The 9,992-nt window shown below is 39.9% G+C and overlaps 1 long non-coding RNA gene across 1 annotated transcript; it reads right to left on the reverse strand.

The window, feature by feature from the left end:
- Positions 1-118: 118 nt before the first annotated feature.
- Positions 119-8,654, reverse strand: LOC149469425 (uncharacterized). The gene is made up of 2 exons (XR_016311585.1): positions 8,519-8,654; positions 119-491 (listed from the first exon to the last, which is right to left on the reverse strand). It is a non-coding gene; the product is annotated as an uncharacterized LOC149469425 (long non-coding RNA).
- Between the last annotated feature and the right edge of the window lie 1,338 nt (positions 8,655-9,992).

A 9,992-nucleotide genomic window follows, 5' to 3' on the forward strand; every position in this document is an offset into this window, starting at 1 on the left:
CCCCCCCTCACAGCCTTTCAATGGGAAGATCAGTGTACTTCTGTTTCTTCACCTCCAGTTCTCTATGCAGCTGAGAACAGAGGGAATGTGATCACTTATAAAAAAAAAAAGACAAAAAGGCATTTATATATTTTTTTAATAACTACTCACAAATGTTTTGCCATTCATTTCTGAGCTTTTTTACAAAGTGAGACTTACAATAAATGTTACAAGAATGTTTTTAATAGGACATGTAGGTACTACATCTATTTGGCCATATTGGATACAGCTACAGTGTTTCATTAAAAACATATAAAAACCTCATATATAAGATTACAGGCTGGTTTATTACTCCATGTAACATTGTTTCATAAATTCCTTTGTAACACCATCAAGCAATATTGTGCACATCATACTGATTGCACATGGATCCAACTTCCTTGAGGTTAATTGATGACAGAGTTATTCTCCATTCAATTTGTAGTTAAGTCCACTTCATCAGGGAAACCAATCTATAAACATATGAGCAACAATTACACTCATGTTGTAGCACAAGTTATTCATTTTCTAAAAACATCATTTCACTTACTTTTACATTAACAATTTACACTATATTGCCAAAAGTATTGGGACGCCTGCCTTTACACGCACATGAACTTTAATGGCATCCCAATCTTAGTCCATAGGGTTCAATATTGAGTTGTCCCACCCTTTGCAGCTATAACAGCTTCAACTCTTCTGCGAAGGCTGTCCACAAGGTTTAGGAGTGTGTCTATGGGAATGTTTGACCATTTTTTCCAAAAGCACATTTGTGAGGTCAGAAGACCTGGCTCACAATCTCCACTCTAATTCATTCCAAAGGTGTTTTATTGGGTTGAGATCAGGACTCAGATCAATCGAGTTCCTCCACCCCAAACTTGCTCATCCATGTCTTTATGGACCTTGCTTTGTGCACTGGTGCACAGTCATGTTGGAACAGGAAGGGAACATCCCCAAACTGTTCCCACAAAGTTGGGAGCATGAAATTGTCCAAAAAATATTGGCATGCTGACGCCTTAAGAGTTTCCTTCAATGGTTTTAAGGGGCCATGCCCAACCCGTGAAAAACATCCCCACACTAAAATCCCCCCTCCACCAAACTTTACATTTGGCACAATGCAGTCAGACAGGTACTGTTCTCCTGGCAACTGTCAAACCCAGACACATCCATCAGATTGCCAGACAGAGTAGTGCGATTTGTCATTCCAGAGAACACGTCTGCACTGCTCTAGAGTCCAGTGGCGGCGAGTTTTACACCATTGCATCTGAAGCTTTGCATTTCATTTGGTGATGTAAGGCTTGGATACAGCTGCTTGGCCATGGAAACCCATTCCATGAAGCTCTATATGCACTGTTGTGTTAATATGAAGGTCACATGAAGTTTGGATATCTTTAGCTATTGAATATGCAGACAGGTGGAGACTTCTGCGCACTGTATGCTTCAGAATGCGCTGACCCCGCTCTGTCATTTTACGTGGCCTAACACTTCGTGGCTGAGTTGCTGTTGTTCCTAGTTGCTTTCAATTTGTTATAATACCACTAACAGTTGACCATGAAATATTTAGTAGCAAGGAAATTTCACAGATGGACTTGCACAGGTGGCAGCCTATCACGGTACCATACTTGAATTCAGTGAGCTCTTGAGAGCGACCCATTCTTTTACAAATGTTTGTAGAAGCAGTCTGCATGCCTAGGAGCTTGATGTTTTACACCTGAGGCCATGGAGGTGATTGGAACACCCAAATCCACTGATTTGGAAGGGTGCCCCAATACTTTTGACAATATAGTGTACATGTTTGCTGTTTGTTTCAACTGTTTGCTGTTCAAGCCATGCTTTACCTTTATTTTCCTATGTAAATTTGGCCTGTAACTTCCAAAAAAAAATTTCTAATCCAAAAAACAGTAAAAGGAAGAAACATAGTGGCAATGAATCCCCATAAGAACAGCTAACAAGGCCAGCAGCATATGAGGAGGAAAACATAGCACTAAGAGGGTTAACAAGAATGACCTTCTCCCTTATCAGAGCTGGAATATTCCCAACATCTAAAATTGAAATCTAAATTATATTCTTTTTCTTCATTAGAGAGAGAGACTTATAAATTACAACAATTAAATGCTCTATATTTAAATGGCAGCATAAACTCTATTAAAATCGATATAAATATATATAGAATAAACCTATATTATTATAGATATGAAACAGGTTATGATGAAAACAATAAACAAAACGTCTTTTTTTTAAGGCATACCCCATTTATGTTAGATTTTAAACATAAGACTGAAGTGCTTTTGAAGTTTTTCATCCTCATTATGTTTATATGTATGGATTGTCCTTGGGCTGTATTTTAGACTACAGCTTCCAAAAAGCATTTAAGCCTTTATTAACTGGGCAGACTATACATTTAAAATAAAATAAATGCTGCGCTGCCAATCCTGCTCCTTTTTGAAAACCCCAATTGAGTGTCCATGTGAATGTGCTACAAAACACCTCCCCTCATGCTGAGAACTCTGCCTACATGCAACTGCAATTCAAATACCCCAAAAATGTGTATGACTATGGTGGATATGCTACAGTTCACCTCCCCCACCTGTAAATATATATGTGCTAAGTGAACCAATTTATATGCCAAACAACACATCAACTAAATAATGAATAAATATATATAAATTATATCCATGATATGTTGCTACAATGCACCTCCCCCTGTTGCAATGTGTACAAATGTCCATACATCCAAAAACAATGTTCATTGTGTGACAATCGCGGCGTCAGACCCCAGCCCTTCTCACCAAACTCGTGACCGAAGGACTAGCCAATCTAAAACCGAGCTGTCACGTGCGTAACAATGTCAAGCCCAGCTGCACCCTGCACAAAGATTTTCCAGCTAATGGACCACAATCTGTGTATCTGCAGCCTGGGAGCGATTGTTACTGGATCAGGTTAATTTCGCAATTAACCCTTCACACTGCCACCACCTCCTTTTTGTACAGAGAAAGAGGAAACTCAGCAATATCAGCAATAACACTATGATGTTTGCATAAGCATCGGTATACCACTGTCACCGCAGGCAGAGATATACCAAAGTTTAAAAAACACAGTAGCGCTCTTCAGAGGCAGGGGTTCTTAGTTTGCATTAAAGAGCTTTAGAAACAGTTCAACGCTTTCAGAAAGTAAGATTTATTACTAAAAGGTCAAAAGGGTGCAATAAAAATATTTACAGAAAAAGATGTAGCCAATATATATATAAATATACAGAGAGCAATAACACAGCAAACAGATAACAGAAAGGAATTTAGAGAGATAAAGTACTTTCCAAAAGTCTTGGGTTAAGCAGCTTTCAAGTTTCAGAGCAAAAGGGCAGTCTCCCAGAGTTGGTTCCGATGTTACAAGGGAAAATCTTCAACTTAGCTCGACTCAGCTTAGCTTAGCTTTCTGCTCCAAGCATAACAGCTTTTCTAGAAACTCAGCAGGGTGTCTCCTTGAAGCAGAGAACAAATCGCCTCATTTGGGGAGGGAGTTGTAGGTGGGGAGCTCAGGCTCTGACCAAAGCCTTCACAAATTATACTATGGCCAATAACTTTTCCTAGGTACATGTAACATTCCATCCACTGGGAAGATTTATACGCAGAATCATCTGCTGAACGTCTAGATATGAAATATGACAAACCTGCTTGGATGGTTAAGGAGATATCGTTTTCTGCTCTCCTGGATATGCCAGCTGATTTGGGAGTAGAAAATGATACAAGATGGAGGCTTTTGCCAAAATGGAGGTTCGCATCCATCTTTGTGTGCACAATTGCTACACATTGGTTTAACCAGTTCATTCCTTGTTATTGAATAAGCAATGTCCCCATGCTACAAAACACCTTCCACATCCTTAAGGAAAATAGGTGAATTGGTGATATAAGTAGTGCCACAATATGTTGACCCCTGTATGTAGGTAGGTCAAGCGCGTGTGATCAGGTGAGATCTCCCTGCTCCTCAGCCTTCCACTGTGATTATGGATCATGCGCTGCAATGGGATCCTCCCACTGATATATGTCCACTTTCTCCTCCACCCAAGATGTGCAATGGAAATAATCAAAGGGAAGCTTCCATAGTGTTATACTGTTTACTGCGGTTAAAATACACATAAAATTGCGCTTACAGGTATACCATGTGTGGGGGCTTTAAAACCAGACTATAAATTTACACAACTTCCCTTCTTTTATTTTAATGTGAAGACTTAGGTGGCTAGACAAAACCAAGAAATATAAGTAGAGGAAATGTAAAGGAAAACAATATTCATCAAATAGATTTAATTATTTGTTTCTGTTATGCTGCAATTCTATTTTTATTGCTTGTTGTGTTAAAATGTATCTGTTATTATTTATTTAAAATCTGAATTGGTAATTGATTTTCTTTTGGTTTTGTCATGCGGGTTTGGGGATAGTGTTGCTGTTGTTGCTTGTTCTATACAACTGCAGAGCTGAAACAATATCGTAAAGATTTTCATCCCCTTATACAGAACGAGCAAGCATTACCTAGAAAATACTGTACATAATTCTATTCTTAAATAAAACTTGTCGTGGGAGACATAAATATATAGGGTGCCATTGCTAACTTCTCCTTCAAGAATATTCTAGTTCTAGTTTGATATCTTGTTTTTATACCATTGAGCCATTTATTGAACTCAGGCTAGTGTAAAAATTACTCTCAGTAGCACACCTCAGTAGGGATTGTTTTATTTGTTGTTTGTTTATTATAAAAAGATGCTGTCGATTTTTTAGTAACGAGGTATTTGATTTTGTACTGAAATGCTTCCTGGAAACACTAATATGTATTTTAGACTTGTATATGGCTACTGTGCCCTTTCTCATTATATGCTCTCCCATCTAAGAGTACCAGAACGCTATTATTTGTTCCTTCTCTCATGTCAAAGCTAGCATGCAATCCAAAGATAGTAAAGTACCATTTTCAAAGTCTCTGTGTTCAGTCTGTCTGGATACAGCATCATCCCCTCTACCAATTGGCTGGAATTATTTACTACTGGCTATTACTCAGCCAATAGAAAAAATAACTGCAGCCACTGAGGAAAGGAGTGAAATAGTAAGCGAAAAAAGTTTTTACACAGAGTTTTAACAGCTGATTCCTAGAGATTGTTTAAGAGATATAACATAAGAGAGGGACCAATAAAGAGCTCACACCAGCCTCAATGCAGTTATTAATAGAATAGCAAAAGGATTATCAAAAGTCCAAATAAGAATAGTCACTATCCACTTGCCCTCCAGAGGATTTACCCCCCTTCCTGACCAGGTCATTTTTTGCCTTACGGCGCTGCGTTATTTTAACTGACCATTGCGCGGTCATGCAATGTTTCACCGAAATGAAATTCACATTCTTTTTTTTCTCATGAATTGAGCTTTCTTTCAGTGGTATTTGATCACCTGTGCGCTATAAAAAAAAGACAATTTTAAGAAAAAAACAATATTTTTTTACTTTTTGCTATTAAACATGTCCTGTAAAAAAATGTAAAAAATCAAATTTCCTCATAAATTTAGGGCAAAATGTATTCTGCTACATGTCTTTGTTAAAAAAAATCCCAATATGTGTAAATTAATTGGTTTATGTGAAAGTTATAGCGTTTACAAATGACGGTATAGATACTGGAATTTTTTTTTGTTATATTTTATTTTTACTAGTAATGGCTGTGATCAGCAACTTACAGTGGGACTGTAGCAGGCATTCTGACACTGGGGGGAACTAACATGGTGTCACTGATATCCCCAGTGACACCAATATAGTGATCAGTGCTAAACAAAAAGCACTGACAGTGTACTAATGGCACTGGGCAGGAGGGGGTTAACATGAGGGGCAATCAAAGGGTTAACTGTGTGCTGGGTGTGTTTTACTATGGGGCTGTGTGTTAGTGCTTCACTGTAATCACACTGCTTTGCATGACTGTGCTGTGCACAGCTATCCAAAGCAGGGTGCCTGAGCTGACAGGGAGGAGAACTGTTTTGTTTACAAACAGTTCTCCTCCCCGTCGGTCGGAGATGATTGGCAATCACCGGATACAGGCGAGTAATCACTATCCGGGACCCGGTGATTGACAGCTGCGGTCGCAAAGGGCGGGCGGGTAGGGCGCGCGTGCCCCCTACCCAGAGATGGGATTTTGTGCACCTGTGCCAGCCTGTAGCAGTATATCTGCTATAGGGCAGCTAGGAAGTGGCTAAAGGGAACTTTGTTTCCCACTAGATGCTAACAAAATTGTAAACATATTCTATTATAGTTAACAATATTGAGGTTTTGTAAGGGTTCCTGAAGGAGGTTCCCATCTCTAATTACACATTAAAAAAACATAACTATGAGGGAATAGTAGAAGTATCTGATCACCTCAGAATGTCAGAATAAATAAGTGATTCCAGATTGCAATAAAATTTGCCTTCCATATCTATCAAATTTAGAATTTGATATCTTTTAAGAAGTGGTTTCATTTGAAAAATACATGATTTGGTGAAAGGAGACAGGAATGACTTGAGGGATTCAATTCCAGGATGCTGAGAATATTAGTTTAAAATCAACCCTGATATGAATTTTTCTACAATAAGGGTAGGTCTAAACTGAATCACCAAATTATCTTATAAACTGTAACATGTCATTTTAAAAGCTGTGTTCAATCTTTTTAAATCTTTAACTTTCAATAAAAGATTATGTGTTGATTCTATCATAGATACCTTTGTTTGGGCGTGTCCTATAATTGAGTGACCAATGTCTCCCAATTGGACAATAATAGCAGCAATGCTTAACTTATATTAATATTTACCTATATTTATTACAGGTACTTATATACAGTAGCACCATCAAATTACGCAGTGCTTTACAGATATTGTACATTCAAATCAGTCCTCAAGCCTCAAGGAGCATACAGTCTAAGGTCCCTAACTCACATTCATACTAGGGCCAATTTAGACAGGAGCCTATTAAACTATAAGCATGTGTTTGGAGTGTGGGTGGAAACCCACACAGGCACAGGGAGAACATGCAAACTCCATGCAGGTAGTGCTGTGGTCGGGTTTTAACCAACAACCCCAGTGCTGCCAGGTGGAAGTGCTAAACACTTAACCATTTGGCTGCCTGTATACCCACTTGTGTTTTTGGTTTATATTCCAGCTCCATTGTTTTCTAAGGAGACAGAAACTCACTGATGTATCTTTTTTTAAAGAGAAAACAAGAAAAGACCTATACTCTTACCCTTCCTTTCATTCAAAGGATATTCTGATTTCCCTACTCAGATGTATCTACATTCAGGCCTCTGGTAAAAGTAGCCTGACAAATCCACAATGGCAAAGATGTAGTTGGAGAGAGCTCAGACAGAATTGTAAAATATGTGTGAATTGACAGTAATAGCACAAAAGAGCAGTGACAATCCAGATTGCATTATCTACTCTAAATGTAGAAATATCATACTGTATCTGGATTCCAGCAAAATACACCTGAGACGTAACAGTCGTGGACTCAATAGAATATTTATAGCTGGAGAATATTATCTGCTAAAGCATCATATCTGAATTCAGTTTGGAGGAAAGATGAGAAAAGATATTTTTGTGCACAAGCACAGCAGTATAGTAATGGGATTTTCTGCTTTTACCAACAAAATCAAAATAGGAAATCTCATTGTGGGATGACTTATGCTCTTTTGTGTGCCTGTTTGCTGATGAGCAGTCTGAGGGACACTAAGGAATGGCACTAAGGGCGCTGGATTTTTCCTGCAATATGCTGCTCTGGCCCCGGAAACCTATCAAAATCAATTGATGTCTGAGGACTATGTTGTACCATGCCAAAAAAAAAAAACTTTTAGGTTGCTCTAAAGTTCCCTGTAAATGACTTTAAATCAGTGGAAGTCCATGCTTATGTAGGCACCGGTATGCAAGCAACAGCAAATTAAAACAAGCCATTTAAACCTAGACAAACTGAGATACCTGATGGCTTTTTCAGAGTCAGTCACACTTATTGTTTGAACTCCAGCTCATCAAACATAATTCCTGGTCCATCATGGGCTGACTGAGAGCAGCAACCTCACAGATCGGATATATGTAATGTATAGACTTGGGGCTGAGAAGAAAGCAAGCTGCAATGTAGTACAAGCAGTCAACATTGGTTGCAATTACTTTTTTTCACTCAGTTTGGCCTCAAAATAAACTTTGGAATGTAAGTGGATTGTTTGACTATGTAGTCCATCCTTTCTCAACCAGGGTGCCCAGGCACCCTGGGGTGCCTTCAGGCTTTTTCAGGAGTGCCTTGGCAAAATGCCCAAAAATTGTATACAAGCCAGGAGGTGGATCAATCCTGCCTTTTTAGTACAAAAAGTTACAGGTTTTTATTGCACACTTTTATGACCTTCTAGCTGCCAGCATTCTAAGAACCAATGACATCAATTGATAAGAAGGACGTCGGGTGCATGCACATCATCCTTGTTTGAGCCTCCCATTAGCCTGCAGTTTCTTGTTTGTGTTCTTACCTCCTTGCTGCAGTCCTGTTCCTGATCCCTTCTCATGTGTTTGTCTGTGCTCATCTATGGGCATCGTCTGCTGTCCGCTGGGTTTTATTTCCTTCCCTTCCATAACTTCCTGGCCCGCTTCCTTGTTTGCCTGTCTATATAAGACATGCTCAGAATAGGCCACTTTGCCTGAGCAACTTCCTAGTTGTTGGAGCTCCTGTGTGTTGCTACTGCCTGAATCCCACATTGACTACTTGTGTATCGACTCCGGCTTTGTTCTCTGACCTTGCTTGTTTTCCACCTGTCCTGACCTCGGCTAGCCTATTGGATTCTGTTTGTCTCCTCCCATTATACTCTGCTCCCGAGAGCGGTCTCTTCAACCTCAGCTGGGCATACCCGGGGGCCGTGACTTGGTCCCAGCTTGCTGCAAGTCCATCCCCACCATCAGGGGCTCTGGTGAAGAAGCAGGCTGGGGCTTAGAATCCGCGCCCTGGGGAACCCCAAGTTGAGTATCAACCAGAGATCACTATCACAGGTGCTGACAACCAAGCAAAAATCGCAGGTTTAGGCCTCATTCACACTGGCACTCATACATTTAGTATTTCTAAATGCATAAAAAGTCTGTGAAATAATCAGTTTTCATACTTTCCAAATCACTATTTCCCACATTAAGATGTCCCTATATTAACCACTTAGCGCCCTCCAGCAGTGTATGACATTTCCTACTTCCAGGTGTTGGCACCCGCTGTGACTGTACACAGTGGGCCCCTGTTAGCAAGTCTCAGCTAATGATTCACAGCTGGGACCTAGTGATCTGCTGTCTACAATCACAGTGCAGACCTCTGTGTTGACATTCAACACAGAGCTCTGTACAGAGGGAATTATCTTTGTGTTTCTCATCCCTTCAAAACAGGGATTAGAAACTTAGAGATATATTAGTAAAAGCAGCATACTTTATACACATTACACATACACTTTATTGGCAAAAGTATTGAGACACCCCTCTAAATCATTGGATTTTGGTGTTCCAATCACCTCCATGGCCACTGGTGTATAAAATCAAGCACCTAGGCATGCAGACTGCTTCTACAAACATTTGTAAAAGAATGGGTCGCTCTCAGGAGCTCAGTGAATTCAAGCATGGTACTGTGATAGGTTGCCACCTGTGCAATAAGTCCATCCGTCAAATGTCCTTGCTACTAAATATTGCACAATCAACTGTTAGTGGGATTATATCAAAGTGGAAGCAGCTGGGAACAACAGCAACTCAGAGGTAGGCCACATAAAGTGACAGAGCGGGGTCAGCACATGCTGAAGCGCACAGTGTGCAGAAGTTGCCAACTGTCTGCAGAGTCAATAGCTAAAGACCTCCATACTTCATGTGGCCTTCAGATTAGCACAACATCAGTGTGTAGAGAGATTCATGGAATGGGTTTCCATGGCCGAGCAGCTGCATCCAAGCCTTACATCACCAAGTGCAATGCAAAGCATAGGA

Source organism: Staurois parvus, unplaced genomic scaffold, assembly GCF_062004578.1.
Source record: "Staurois parvus isolate SC_StPar_1 unplaced genomic scaffold, SC_StPar_1.0 ptg000071l, whole genome shotgun sequence".
Taxonomy (NCBI): Eukaryota; Metazoa; Chordata; class Amphibia; order Anura; family Ranidae; genus Staurois; species Staurois parvus.